The sequence below is a fragment of the Vigna angularis genome, chromosome 11 (genome assembly GCF_016808095.1).
Source record: "Vigna angularis cultivar LongXiaoDou No.4 chromosome 11, ASM1680809v1, whole genome shotgun sequence".
Lineage (NCBI taxonomy): Eukaryota > Viridiplantae > Streptophyta > Magnoliopsida > Fabales > Fabaceae > Vigna > Vigna angularis.
Window position 1 is genome coordinate 7,680,069 of NC_068980.1, and position 13,236 is coordinate 7,693,304.

General features: G+C 36.3%; 1 long non-coding RNA gene across 2 annotated transcripts; it reads left to right on the forward strand.

Annotated features, from left to right (window-relative positions):
• Window positions 1-12: 12 nt before the first annotated feature.
• Window positions 13-7,752, forward strand: LOC108332876 (uncharacterized). 2 transcript variants are annotated; one of them, XR_008246085.1, is made up of 5 exons: window positions 13-199; window positions 5,633-5,721; window positions 5,849-6,347; window positions 6,433-6,600; window positions 7,325-7,752. It is a non-coding gene; the product is annotated as an uncharacterized LOC108332876 (long non-coding RNA). The 2 variants fall into 2 exon arrangements; XR_008246086.1 differs by having other exon boundaries at window positions 13-193.
• Window positions 7,753-13,236: the final 5,484 nt, after the last annotated feature.

Sequence of the window (13,236 nt, forward strand, 5' to 3'; positions counted from 1 at the left end):
ATGTTGCGTTTTGCATCTTCTCCACTCTGACTCTCCCCCAACCCCAATGTCCCTCGGCTCCCGCAGCGACTGGAACTCCATCGCAAGTTACTCGAGCTTGGACGGAACGACAAGCTCTGAGGTGGTGATCGCAGAGCAAGAAATCACAGGTTTGGCTTGATCGAACTTAAACGGCGTCGGAGGCATTTGAAGGGTTTAAGTTACTTGTAAGAAATCAGAGAAACGAGGAAAAGAAAACCAGAAAGAACAAACTGAAAATGAATTGTATTGAAAAGTTACAGAAATTACAACAAAGCAAAGTATTTATACAGAAAAATAAAGAAACAACTAAGAAAAGTAAAACGCAGACCGAGCAGCTTCCTAGACCGATCGTCCTAGATTGGAGACGATCGGTAGTGAGAAGACAACTGAACTTGTCGAACGGTACGACCAATCGTCCGAGAGTAGAGACGATCAGTAGTGAGAAGACAACAGGATCAGTCGATCGGTACGACCGATCGTCCGAGAGTGGAGACGATCGGTAGGGAGAAGACAACAGGAACAGTAGCGAGAAGTCAACAGAACCTGACCAACGGTACAGCCGATCGTTCGAGAGTCCTTACTGATCAGTGGTGACGATCGGTAAGGACGATCGGTAATGTAAAAGGTCTCTATCAAACCGATCGTCCGAGAGTAGAGCCGATCAGTGATGACGAGCGTTAAAGACGATCGGTAATGTAAAAGGTCTCTATCACCCTCCCTCAAGACGAACATGGATATTATGCATGTTTAGCTTGGAAGTAACAATATTAAAAGGAGAAGGATAGAGAGATTTGGTGAAAACATCTGCAACTTGATTGGTAGAAGAAACATGAAGAAGTTTGATGAGACCATCTTGAAGCTTTTGTCTAGTAACGTGACAGTCTATATCAATATGCTTGGTTCTTTCATGAAAAGTGGGATTTTTGGCAATGTGGATAGCAGAATTGTTGTCACAGTAAACAGAATAAGGGGTCGGACACGGTATATGCAAATCTTTTAAAAGATATTGCAGCCATTGTAATTCACAAGTTAAGGAAGCTAAAGACCTGTATTCGGCTTCAGAAGAAGACTTGGAAGCGGTGGTTTGTTTCTTTGATTTCCAGGAGATAAGAGCAGTTCCAAGAAAAACGCAAAAACCAGAGATGGATCTTCTAGTGGTAGCACAGGTAGCCCAATCAGAGTCAGAATATGCATGAATGCGGAAGGAGTTATTTGCGGCATATAATAGACCAGAACCTGGAGCATTCTTTAAGTATCTAATAATCCTCATGGCTTGTTGCATGTGAGGTTGGCGAGGAGTGGAGATAAACTGACTAAGTTGTTGTACGACAAAAGTAATGTCAGGCCGTGTATGAGTGAGATAAAGAAGACGACCAATGAGACGCCGATAAGAGGAAGGATCAGTGAGAAGAGGGCCGTCATCAGCATGAAGTTTGATAGAAGGATCAGCAGGGGTAGAAGCAGGTTTACAGCCTAACATACCAGCTTCAGAAATTAATTTAAGACAATATTTTCTTTGATTAATACATATCCTAGCTTGAGATCTAGCAATTTCAAAGCCCAGAAAAAATTTAAGATCTCCAAGATTTTTAATGTGAAACTTACTGTGTAGATGATCTTTGACAGTGGTAATTTCAGATAGATTATTTCCAGAAAGAAGTATATCGTCAACATATACCAAAATAATAGTGATAGCAGAAGGAGAATGTTTGATAAAAAGAGAGTGGTCGGCAGAGCTTGGTTTAAAACCAAGAGAGAACAACTCAGATGTGAGTTTATGGTTCCAGTTTCTGCTAGCTTGTTTTAAACCATAAAGAGACTTTTGAAGTTTGCAGACGAGATTAGGAGTAGATGAACAGAGACCAGGAGGAGGCTTCATATATATTTCTTCAGATAAGTCACCATGAAGAAAAGCATTGTCGACATCCAATTGATGAAGAAACCATTTATTGATGGCAGCAAGAACAAGAACGAGCCAAACCGTGGTGATTTTAACAACAGGTGAGAAAGTTTCATAGTAATCCAATCCTTCAGTTTGAGTGAAACCTCTTTCCACTAAACGAGCTTTATATATGTCAATAGAGCCATCCGACTTATGCTTGATACGATATACCCAACGACAACTGATAGGTTTCTTTCAAGAGCAGCAAGTTTAGAATTCATAGCTTGTTGCCAACATTCAAACTTGCTAGCTTCTTTAAAAGAAAAAGGTTCAACTTGAGCAGAAATATTATGACAAAAAGAAGTGTGGTTAGAGGAACAATTATTATAAGAAAGAAACAAATGCATGGGATACGGGGTAGTATGGGTTGGTTGAATGCTAGAAGTAGTACCACAGTAGTAATGATCTAGATATTTAGGTCGAGTTTTGTTTCTAAGAGAAATTCTTTGTTCAACAGTGGGAATAATGATACTATCAGAAGTAGGATGAGAAATGTTACTAGGTGAAGGATTTGGAGCAGTAGAAATAGGTAGAACAGTAGGAAAATCAAAGAAAATAACATCAGAATTATCATCATGTGTAGGAGAGGAAGGTGAAGGTGAACAATTTTTATAGGAAAAAATATATTCATGAAAAATGACATTTCGTGAAAGGATAGTAGAATGTGAATGCAAATCATACAGCACAAACCCTTTGGTTCCAGATTTGTATCCAAGAAAAATGCATTTAGTACTTCTGGAATCAAGTTTTGTACGTCCTACAGTAGCAGAGCTGGAGTATGATAAGCATCCAAAAACTTTCAGATTTGAAAAATCAGGTTTGATAGAATAAACCAATTCATAAGGAGATTTATTGTGAAGAAAAGGGTTGGAAGTCTATTAATAATGTCAATGGCAAGTTTTATAGCATAAGACCAAAAAATGTTAGGAACTTTAGATTAAAAAAGGAGAGAACAACAAACATCGAGAATATGTTGATGCTTCCTTTCAACAATGTCATTTTGTTGAGGAGTAGCAACACAAGTAGTTTCATGAAAAATACCTTTAGTAGAATAAAAATCATTAAGAAGAAATTCTTTGCCATTGTCAGATCTTAGAATTTTAAGTGTACAGGAAAACTAGTTTTCAGTTAAAAGAATAAATTTTGGAAGTAAGGTTTTAACATCAGATTTGTGTTTCAAAAGAAGAATCCATGTGAAACGACTATAATCATCAACAATAGTTAAAAAATATTTGTATCCATCAATAGAAGAAATAGAAAGGGGGCCCCAAATGTCAACATGAATGAGATGAAAGAAACAAGGAGATTTAGTTTTGCTAACAGAAAATTGAAGACGTTTTTGTTTAGCAAAAGCACAAGCATCACAATCATCAATAGATTGAAAGGAAATATCAGTATATTGAGAAGCTAAAGTTTGAAAAACATTATTTGAAGGATGTCCAAGTTTCATGTGCCACAGATTACAAGAATCACTAGAACTATTATGAAAAGCAGAATGAAAAATGTTTAATTCAGAAGTAGTTGTTGGATTATTACTAAGAAGATAAAAAAGGCCCTTGTATTTCTTAGCTACTCCAATCGTCTGGTAAGTATCCATCTGCACAATGAGACAGCTAGTTTGATGAAAAACAATGAGGAAATTATTGGAATGTAACAGTTTAGAAATAGAAATAAGATGAACAGAGAAATTGGGAACAAAAAGAGTATTATGCAAAATCAAATTGCCTAAAATGACAGTGCCAGAAAATTTAGCAGTAACAAAACTGTGATTTGGTAAACGTATCGAAATAGGAGTGATGGGATGTAAAGAATGAAAAAGAAATTTGGAAGAACATATATGATCAGTAGCGCCACTATCTATAATCCAAGAAGAAAAATTAAGTGAAGAAAAAGAACCTGATGACTGTGGAGTGCATTAATTAACACTGGCCTCCATAGTAGTAGGAGATTGAGACTGTTTCAATAAACCAAGAATGGCGTCATACTGATCTTGAGAAAAAGTGCACGAAATTTGAGTTTTATCAGCGGAAGAATGAGTGGAGGTGTGTGAAACACCATCAATCAGGTTGGCAGAAGGATTTGAGATGGCAGAATTAGGTTTGATGATGGGTTTATAACCTTGAGGAAGGCCATATTTGATCCAGCAATTATCAGAAGTATGATTGGTTCTTTTGCAATGATCGCAATATTTGGAACGACCACCATATTTAGGAATGCGTCCGCGTCCACGACCAGAAGAAACACTAGGACGATCGGTCTTATAAGGCTTGTACTGAGGATCGTGAAAATTGAAATTGGCCATGGAATCTTGTGGAATTTGTGAGGAAGAATTGTGAAATTCGCGTTCTTGTTGAAGGATCAAAGAAAAAGTTTTGGTAAGAGTCGGCATGGGTTCCATTAGCATGATTTGAGAACGTACAGAAGAGAACTCATCGTTTAACCCACGTAGAAACTTGATTACAGAATCATCACTACGATCTTGTTGAATCTTGATCAATAATCCACAATTGCAAGGAGAATGACAGGTACAAACAAGAATGGTTTGATACAGAGAAAGCTCTTTCCAAATTATTTGAAGACGAGTATAATACTGAGATACAGTGGAATCACCTTGTTTGCAAGAGTGAAGAGCTTCTTGAAGATCAACAATACGAAACTTATCACCATGAGAAAAACGTTGAAGGAGATCAGTCCAAATCTCGTAGGCAGATTCCATCCACATAACGGATTGTTTTATGGGAAGCGTCATGGATCGCGTCAGCCATGAAATCACCATCTTGTTGCAGCGTTTCCAGGCTTCGTGAAGGACATCATCAGCAGGGGGGCAAGAAACAGTACCAAGAATGAATTTTTCTTTATTCTTGGTTTCAAGAGCAACGAGCATATCATGCCGCCATTGTTGATAGTTGTTGTTAGAAAGGGGAGGAGTGACAAGAACAAGAGCTGGGTTCTCACCGGGATGGAGAAACAGAGGATTAGTAGGATTAGAAAGATAATCGGTGGTGGAATTGGAGAAAGCCATGAGAATAGAACAGAAAAGTATTTGTCTACTGATACCATGTAAGAAATCAGAGAAACGAGGAAGAGAAACCAGAAAGAACAAACTGAAAATAAATTGTATTGAAAAGTTACAGAAATTACAACAAAGCAAAGTATTTATACAGAAAAATAAAGAAACAACTAAGAAAAGTAAAACGCAGACCGAGCAGCTTCCTAGACCGATCGTCCTAGATTGGAGACGATCGGTAGTGAGAAGACAACTGAACCTGTCGAACGGTACGACCAATCGTCCGAGAGTAGAGACGATCAGTAGTGAGAAGACAACAGGATCAGTCGATCGGTACGACCGATCGTCCGAGAGTGGAGACGATCGGTAGGGAGAAGACAACAGGAACAGTAGCGAGAAGTCAACAGAACCTGACGAACGGTACAGCCGATCGTCCGAGAGTCCTTACCGATCCGTGGTGACGATCGGTAAGGACGATCGGTAATGTAAAAGGTCTCTATCAAACCGATCGTCCGAGAGTAGAGCCGATCAGTGATGACGAGCGTTAAGGACGATCGGTAATGTAAAAGGTCTCTATCATTACTGCAGTTTCATATAATCTAGTCCAATCCTAAATGTGAAAGAAGAAATGCTCATTTATAATTTCATTGATAACTTTAAAGGTGACTTGTGGATGTGCTGTTGGAGTTGCTGCTGCATTTAGAGCTCCAATTGGTGGTGTGTTCTTTGCTTTGGAAGAGGTTACATCTTGGTATAAATTTTAACTCTTGATCAAAGATTTCGTTTTCTTAGAGATATGTGCAGTAAAGGCAGTAATGTCTGTTCTTATATTTGTTTATCGCTTTTATACCTAATAATTTGTTCATGTGCTGTTGTAGGTGGAGGAGTCAACTAATGTGGCGTGTCTATAGATAACAAGCTCTTACTTTTTGTGTTTTTTACAAAATGTTACATTCACTACATATATGATATAGAAACCATGAGAAATGAACGAGAAATGCTATCTGTATAACACCTAGAGAGAAATACAAGACTTTGTCGTACATGTTTTATGGTGTTACTGGTTTTCTAGTAATGAAAAAAATATGATGTGATACACAATATAGACATGAAAAGTATTTTTCTATAGACAATGTAACAATTGTATGAATAATACATGGCTTCTTAATTATTCTTTATGTCTGTTTCTACTTCTAATTTGCAAATTAAAAGCAGACCAATGGATCCACTCCTGTGAGAGGAGAAACAGTGGCCAAGTTGAAGGTGGCAATCAATGATTTTGGACGAATTGGCAGAAACTTTCTTCGTTGTTGGCACGGCCGAAAAGACTCACCCCTTGATGTTGTTGTTGTCAACGATAGTGGTGGTGTCAAGAATGTAAGTCATCTAACTGTCTTGGCTTAGCTAGTTTTATTGGCACATATATTTTTGTTTCACTAATTCTGCTTCACGTATGATCCAGGCTTCACACCTGTTGAAATATGATTCTATGCTGGGAACATTTAAAGCAGATGTGAAGATACTAGACAATGAAACCATCACTGTTGATGGTAAGCCCATCAAGGTTGTTTCAAGCAGGGATCCTCTTAAGCTTCCTTAGACTGAACTAGGAATTGACATTGTTATTGAGGTAACCTCCATTACTTGATTTATCTTAAACATCTTGTAATGAATTAAAAATTTGCTTACTAATGGAAAATGTGGACATTTTGGGTCCGGTGGATTTATAATATGGGATATATCAGAGTTAAGATATAAGCTATCACCTTTTTCACTGTCAGTTGAATAGTCAGATATTTGTTTTCTTCTTTCCCCTTCTTGACTGATTTTGTTTTTAGTGGCCAAGAGGATTATTCCTTTGTAGAGTTATTTCCAATGGCTATTATTGGAGTTATTGGAGGTCTACTAGGTAGTAATTTTTTCCTTTATTTTGGACTTCATCTGTACTGTGGGTTTTACTTGGATCTTGTTCGATTTTGTTAATATAGTATCAATAATTTGTAGGAGCTTTATTCAACCAGCTTACTCTTTATATTACCACTTGGCAATGAAATCATGTCTTGTATCCATTTTAACGTCACTGATTTCATTTGGCTTGCCACTTCTAAGAAAATGTACTCCTTGCCCTGAATCTGATTCTGCATCTGGTATTGAATGTCCTCGACCTCCTGGAATGATTGATTATGACTTAGCACTTCTCTTCCAACCAATGTTGATGATTGGAATCAGCATTGGAGTTGACTTCTATGTCATTTTTCCTGAGTGGATGCTAACCGTTTTGCTAATAATACTTTTCGTTGGTAAGAATCAGGTACCTTTCATTCTTCTTTCTCTCATCAAGTTTTTCTGTGTAGATTTTTCTTGGAAACCGTTCTGATTGGAGAATTTTTCACAAAGGTGGCAAGTGCTACATCCATTTTGGCAATGCTATTTTCAGCATCTATAGCTATGGTGGAATATTACCTTCTCAAACGTTTCCCTGTTCCTTATGGTATGTATGCATGAAAGAATGAACAGTGTGCTGGATGACTAGTAATTTGCCTATTCAAAGAGCATGTGCTTAGTACTAGATAATTTTAATGGACCAAGAGGGGCTTAATGAAGCAATAACTTGTGATTTTAATGTTAAAGTTTGGATATGGTCTTGTAGTACTGTGCTCGGTAGGTGTAGCGACTGTAGCTTCAGTTGTTGGACAGTATTTGGTGAGAAAGGTGGTTGCCATATTGGGGAGAGCATGTGTGATAATTTTCATCCTAACCTTCACACTGTGTGTGAGTGCAGTTTTACTAAGTAGGTGTAAGATGATTTTGTTTTGTTTTGCAGGTTTTGTAAGGTAAATGTAAAATGGTTTTATTTGGTGACATGTCAGGTGGAGTAGGAGTTGCACATATGATCGAAAAGATTGAACGCAAAGAGCACATGGGATTTGGAAACCTCTGCATGTACACGGCTAAAAATTAAGGTTCATGAGGCCTAATATTTATAGGGCTGTTTAATGCAGTTTTGTATTGTCTTTGGTTAGATTAGTACCACATTTTTGTATTTTTTTTAAGTATACTTTTAGTTCACTTTGTTAAATTATATTAATAATTTACATTGGTTCATGTAATTTAAAGTATAATTTTAATGTAAGGATTCTAATGTGATGATTATTAGAATATTAAAGTATTAAAGTTATTGGGATTATTTTAGAGTTATTAAAATTAATCCCTCTCTTCTCACTCTAAAAGGGCATTTTGGTATTTTATTAAAGTTAATTAAAATATCATAAAAGAGGAAAAAGTTTTAATTCTGTGGTGATACATTTAAGTTTCTGAAGAGATATAGAGAACGTAACGTTCTCAGAAAAGAAGAGAAACTGACAGAGAAAACCATCCTACAACTTCTATATCATCAAGAAGGCATTAAGGAGGAGTAAGAGGAGAGAGAACATTTGACAGGAAGAGACAGGAAGAAGTGCACAATGGATCCAGGTTAGTTCTCTTTTACTGTGTATTGTGGGAATTGTGAGTATCATGAAAATTCAAGATCCTGTGTGTTGTTTTCATTTAATTGAAAATTAAAGATTTGCTTACAAGTGGTATCAGAGCACGGTTCTGAATTTTATGATTCTCCTTGAATGGTAATATTCCCAAATTTTAAAACCCTAATTTTTTGAATTATAAAATTTAGGGATTTTATATTTGTTGGCATGAAAGAATTAAATTTGCTGTATTGTATGAATTTCGAAGCCGCAATTTTATTCATTGCAAATTTTTATTCATTGTTCTATTTGGAAGCAACTTCATTGATCCAGCGCCGAATTTCATTTTTTGGAAGCAATTTATATTGCGGCATTGTTCTTATAGCATAGCAATTTTAATATTGCAACTCCAGTCGCGGGAATTCAAGAAGTTAAATTCAAGGAAAAAAATTTTTTTGTGAAGTTTTTCTATTTGGTTTCTGGTGCACGGGATTTGCATTAAAGTTGCATTAAAAGTGTTGCACTTTTATGATTTCATCCCGGCGTAAGTTATATTTTATTTTATTTGATTATAACATTAAAGAAACTTTAATTCCTGCATGTTACGTAAAATTTTGGAATGTGCAATATGAATATGCCAAAATTGAAATCCTACATGAAGAGTCAATTCCCTAAATTGAATTTTCGAAAAAACCGAATTTTGGTTGTCAAGTTTTTTACGTTGCAGAACATGTTTTCACAAAGCAATTATTGTTGCAACTTATATTATTATTATACTGTGAACATGGTTATTGTTACTGCATTGAATGGAAATTATATATGAATTAAAAGTTGTTGCTTATAGTATTATGAAAATTATTCATAATATAAAAGATGTTTAATTATGAATATATATTATAATTAGTCATTGATGTAAGGATGTTATGGATTACCCAAAGGTGAACCATGGTTTATAATTGATGACATTAAAGTGAAACATTTCATGTACTTAGTATATGTTTGTATATCCAAAGATAGCATACATATAGTCTTAAGTATGATTGATTGTTTATTAAAGTATATATATGAAATTTGTCAGTTTAAGAATCACCCAAAGGTGAACTTAAATGAATGACTTTATTGACTACCTATCAGTTTAAGTGTCACCCAAAGGTGAACTTGAATGTATGACTAGTGTAGTAATTTGTTTGAATCCATTAATTTTATCAAAGCATTAATGTATGAGCTTCTGTATTATTTCCAGCTTACATGAATTTAGCAGGTTTGAGCAACAATGTCGTCAAGTTTAATGGGCTCAATTATGCCGATTGGTCAGAACAAATCCAGTTCCAACTGGGTGTTCTAGACTTGGATATGGCTATTGTGATGGATGAAATGCCCGCAGCCATTACAGAGACCAGTACAAGTGATGAAAAGTCTCTTTATGAGGCTTGGCATAGGTCTAACAGGTTGTCATTAAACTTGATGCGCATGTCTATGGCAGAGAACGTAAAGCCTTCCATGCCCAAAACGAAAAACGCAAAGGAATTCATGAAAATGATCAAGGAATATTCACAATCAGACATAACTGACAAGTCTATTGTGGGAACTCTTATGAGTGAGCTGACTACCAAAAAGTTTGACTGGTCACAGCCCATACATGAACACGTAACTGGAATGGCTAATATAGCAGCAAGATTGAAGTCAATGGGAATGGAGGTGAATGAGTCTTTTCTAGTACAGTTCATCATGAACTCTCTTCCTCCTGAATTTGGCCAGTTCCAAGTGAATTATAACACTATTAAGGATAAGTGGAACTTCCAAGAAATCAAAGCCATGTTGGTTCAAGAGGAAGGGAGATTAAAGAAAATGAGAGATCATTCTATCCATCTCACAACTCATGAGGGTGCTAGCTTCAGTAAAGGTAAATCAGGAAAGAAGAACAAGAAGGACAAAGCCCCAATGAAAGTGAATAAGGGTGGTATCCAGAAGGACCAGAAATGTTTCTTTTGCAAGAAAGTAGGTCACTTCAAGAAAGATTGTCCGAAAAGAAAATCTTGGTTCGAAAAGAAAGGGATTCCTTTCAATCCAGCCCATAAAAGGAACTGAAAAGTATTTATATATGGGGAACAGAATGAAGGCACGAATAGAAGGAATTGGGACTTATAGATTGATTCTAGACACTGGCTATTGTCTGAATCTTGAAAAGTGTCTCTATGTTCCTGGTTGTGCTAGGAATTTGATTTCTGTTGCAAAGTTGGATTGTTTAGGTTTTAACTTTAGGATTGAAAATGGTATTTTTCATTTGTATAAACTTTCGTACTATTATGGTTCTGGTACATTATTGGATGGTTTATATCGTTTAAATCTTGATGTTAATTTTTCTAAATCCCTGTTTAATGTTGAACATGTTGTTGATAGAAATTCTAGTGCAGGAAAGGAATGTTCTGCTTTCTTATGGCATAAAAGATTGGGTCACATATCCAAAGAAAGGATGTTGAGGTTAGTAAAAAATGAAATTTTACCTCAATTGGATTTTGATGACTGGGATGTATGTATTGATTGTATTAAGGGTAAACAAACAAAACACATATCAAAGAATCCCGCCACAAGAAGCAGTCAACTTCTTGAGTTAATACACACTGATATTTGTGGTCCTTTTGACATTAAATCTTGGAGTGGTGAAAAATATTTTATCTCCTTTATTGATGATTTCTCACGTTATTGTTATATATATCTATTGCATGAAAAATCTCAATCAGTGAATGCCCTTGAGGTGTTCATAAATGAGGTGGAAAGGCAATTAGATAGAAAAGTAAAAGTGGTGAGATCTGATAGAGGTGGTGAATATTATGGTAAAACTGATGAGAGTGGACAATGTCCAGGTCCATTTGCAAAGTACCTTGAAAGTCGGGGTATATGTGCACAGTATACAATGCCCGGTACACCACAACAAAATGGTGTAGCAGAAAGGCGGAATCGTACTCTTATGGATATGGTTAGGAGTATGTTAAGTCATAGTAATATCCCTTTATCTTTGTGGATGTATTCATTAAAGACTGCTGTATATCTGGTTAACAGGGTTCCTAGCAAAGCAGTTTCTAAAACTCCTTATGAACTATGGACTGGAAGGAAACCCAGTTTGAGACATCTTCATGTTTGGGGTTGTCCGACAGAGGTAAGGTTATATAATCCACATGAAAAGAAGCTTGATGCAAGAACCATTAGCGGTTACTTCATCGGTTATCCTGAAAAGTCAAAGGGATATAGATTTTATTGCCCTAACCATAGTACAAGAATAGTTGAGTCTGGAAATGCTCGGTTCATTGAAAATGGTCAATTTAGTGGGAGTGAGGAATCACGAATAGTGGACATTCAAGAGCATACTGATAGTGTTTCTTCTGAAGTTGTTATCCCTCTTGTTGTATCACAGTCACACAACAAGCAGAGACAACAAATTAATGTTCCAATCCCACAAAATGAACATATAAATGTTGAGCCAGTTGACAATGAGCAAGTCATAAATGAGCAATTGATAGAGGAACCACAAGAAGCAACATTAAGAAGGTCTGTAAGGGAGAAAAGACCTGCTATTTCGAATGATTATGTGGTTTACTCTGTTGAACATGAATGTGACTTAAGCATTGATGAGGATCCAATCTCTTTCAGACAAGCCATGGAAAGTAATAATTCAGAGAATTGGTTGAATGCTATGAAAGAAGAGTTGAAATCAATGGATGACAATAAAGTATGGGATCTAGTTGAATTGCCTAAGGGTTCAAAAAGAGTCGGTTGTAAATGGGTCTTTAAGACTAAACATGACTCAAAAGGCAATATTGAAAGGTATAAAGCTAGATTAGTCGCCAAAGGTTTCACTCAAAAGGAAGGCATTGACTACAAAGAGACCTTCTCTCCTGTTTCTAAGAAGGACTCTTTGAGAATTGTTTTGGCTTTGGTGGCTCATTATGATTTAGAGCTTCACCAAATGGATGTAAAGACCGCCTTTCTGAATGGTGACTTAGAAGAGGAAGTTTATATGGGCCAACCAGAAGGTTTCACCATAACAGGAAAAGAAAATCTAGTGTGTAAATTAAAGAAATCAATATATGGACTAAAACAAGCTTCCCGTCAATGGTATCTAAAATTTAATGATATCATAAATTCATATGGTTTTGTAGAGAACACCGTTGACCGGTGTATATATATGAAGATCAGTGGGAGTAAGTTTGTAATATTGGTTCTATATGTTGATGACATTCTTCTTGCTACTAATGATATTGGTATGTTACATGATGTAAAGAAGTTTCTCTCTAACAACTTTGAAATGAAAGATATGAATGAGGCATCTTATGTGATAGGAATAGAAATATTCCGTGATAGATCACAAGGATTGTTAAGTTTGTCTCAAAAAGGCTATATTAATAAAGTGTTAGAGAGATTCAGAATGGAAAAATGTTCTCCTGGAGTAGTTCCAATTCAGAAAGGAGACAAGTTTAGTCAAATGCAATGTCCCAAGAATGATTTGGAACGAAAGGCCATGGAGTCTATTCCTTATGCGTCAGTGGTTGGGAGTTTGATGTATGCTCAAACTTGTACTCGGCCAGATATCAGTTTTGCTGTTGGAATGTTAGGCCGATATCAAAGTAATCCCGGAATGGATCACTGGAAAGCTGCAAAGAAAGTTCTTAGGTACTTACAAGGTACCAAAGAATACATGCTCACTTATAGAAAGTCAGATCATCTCGAAGTGATTGGCTATTCGGATTCAGACTATGCTGGGTGTGTGGATTCAAGAAAATCCACATTTGGGTATGTCTATCTTT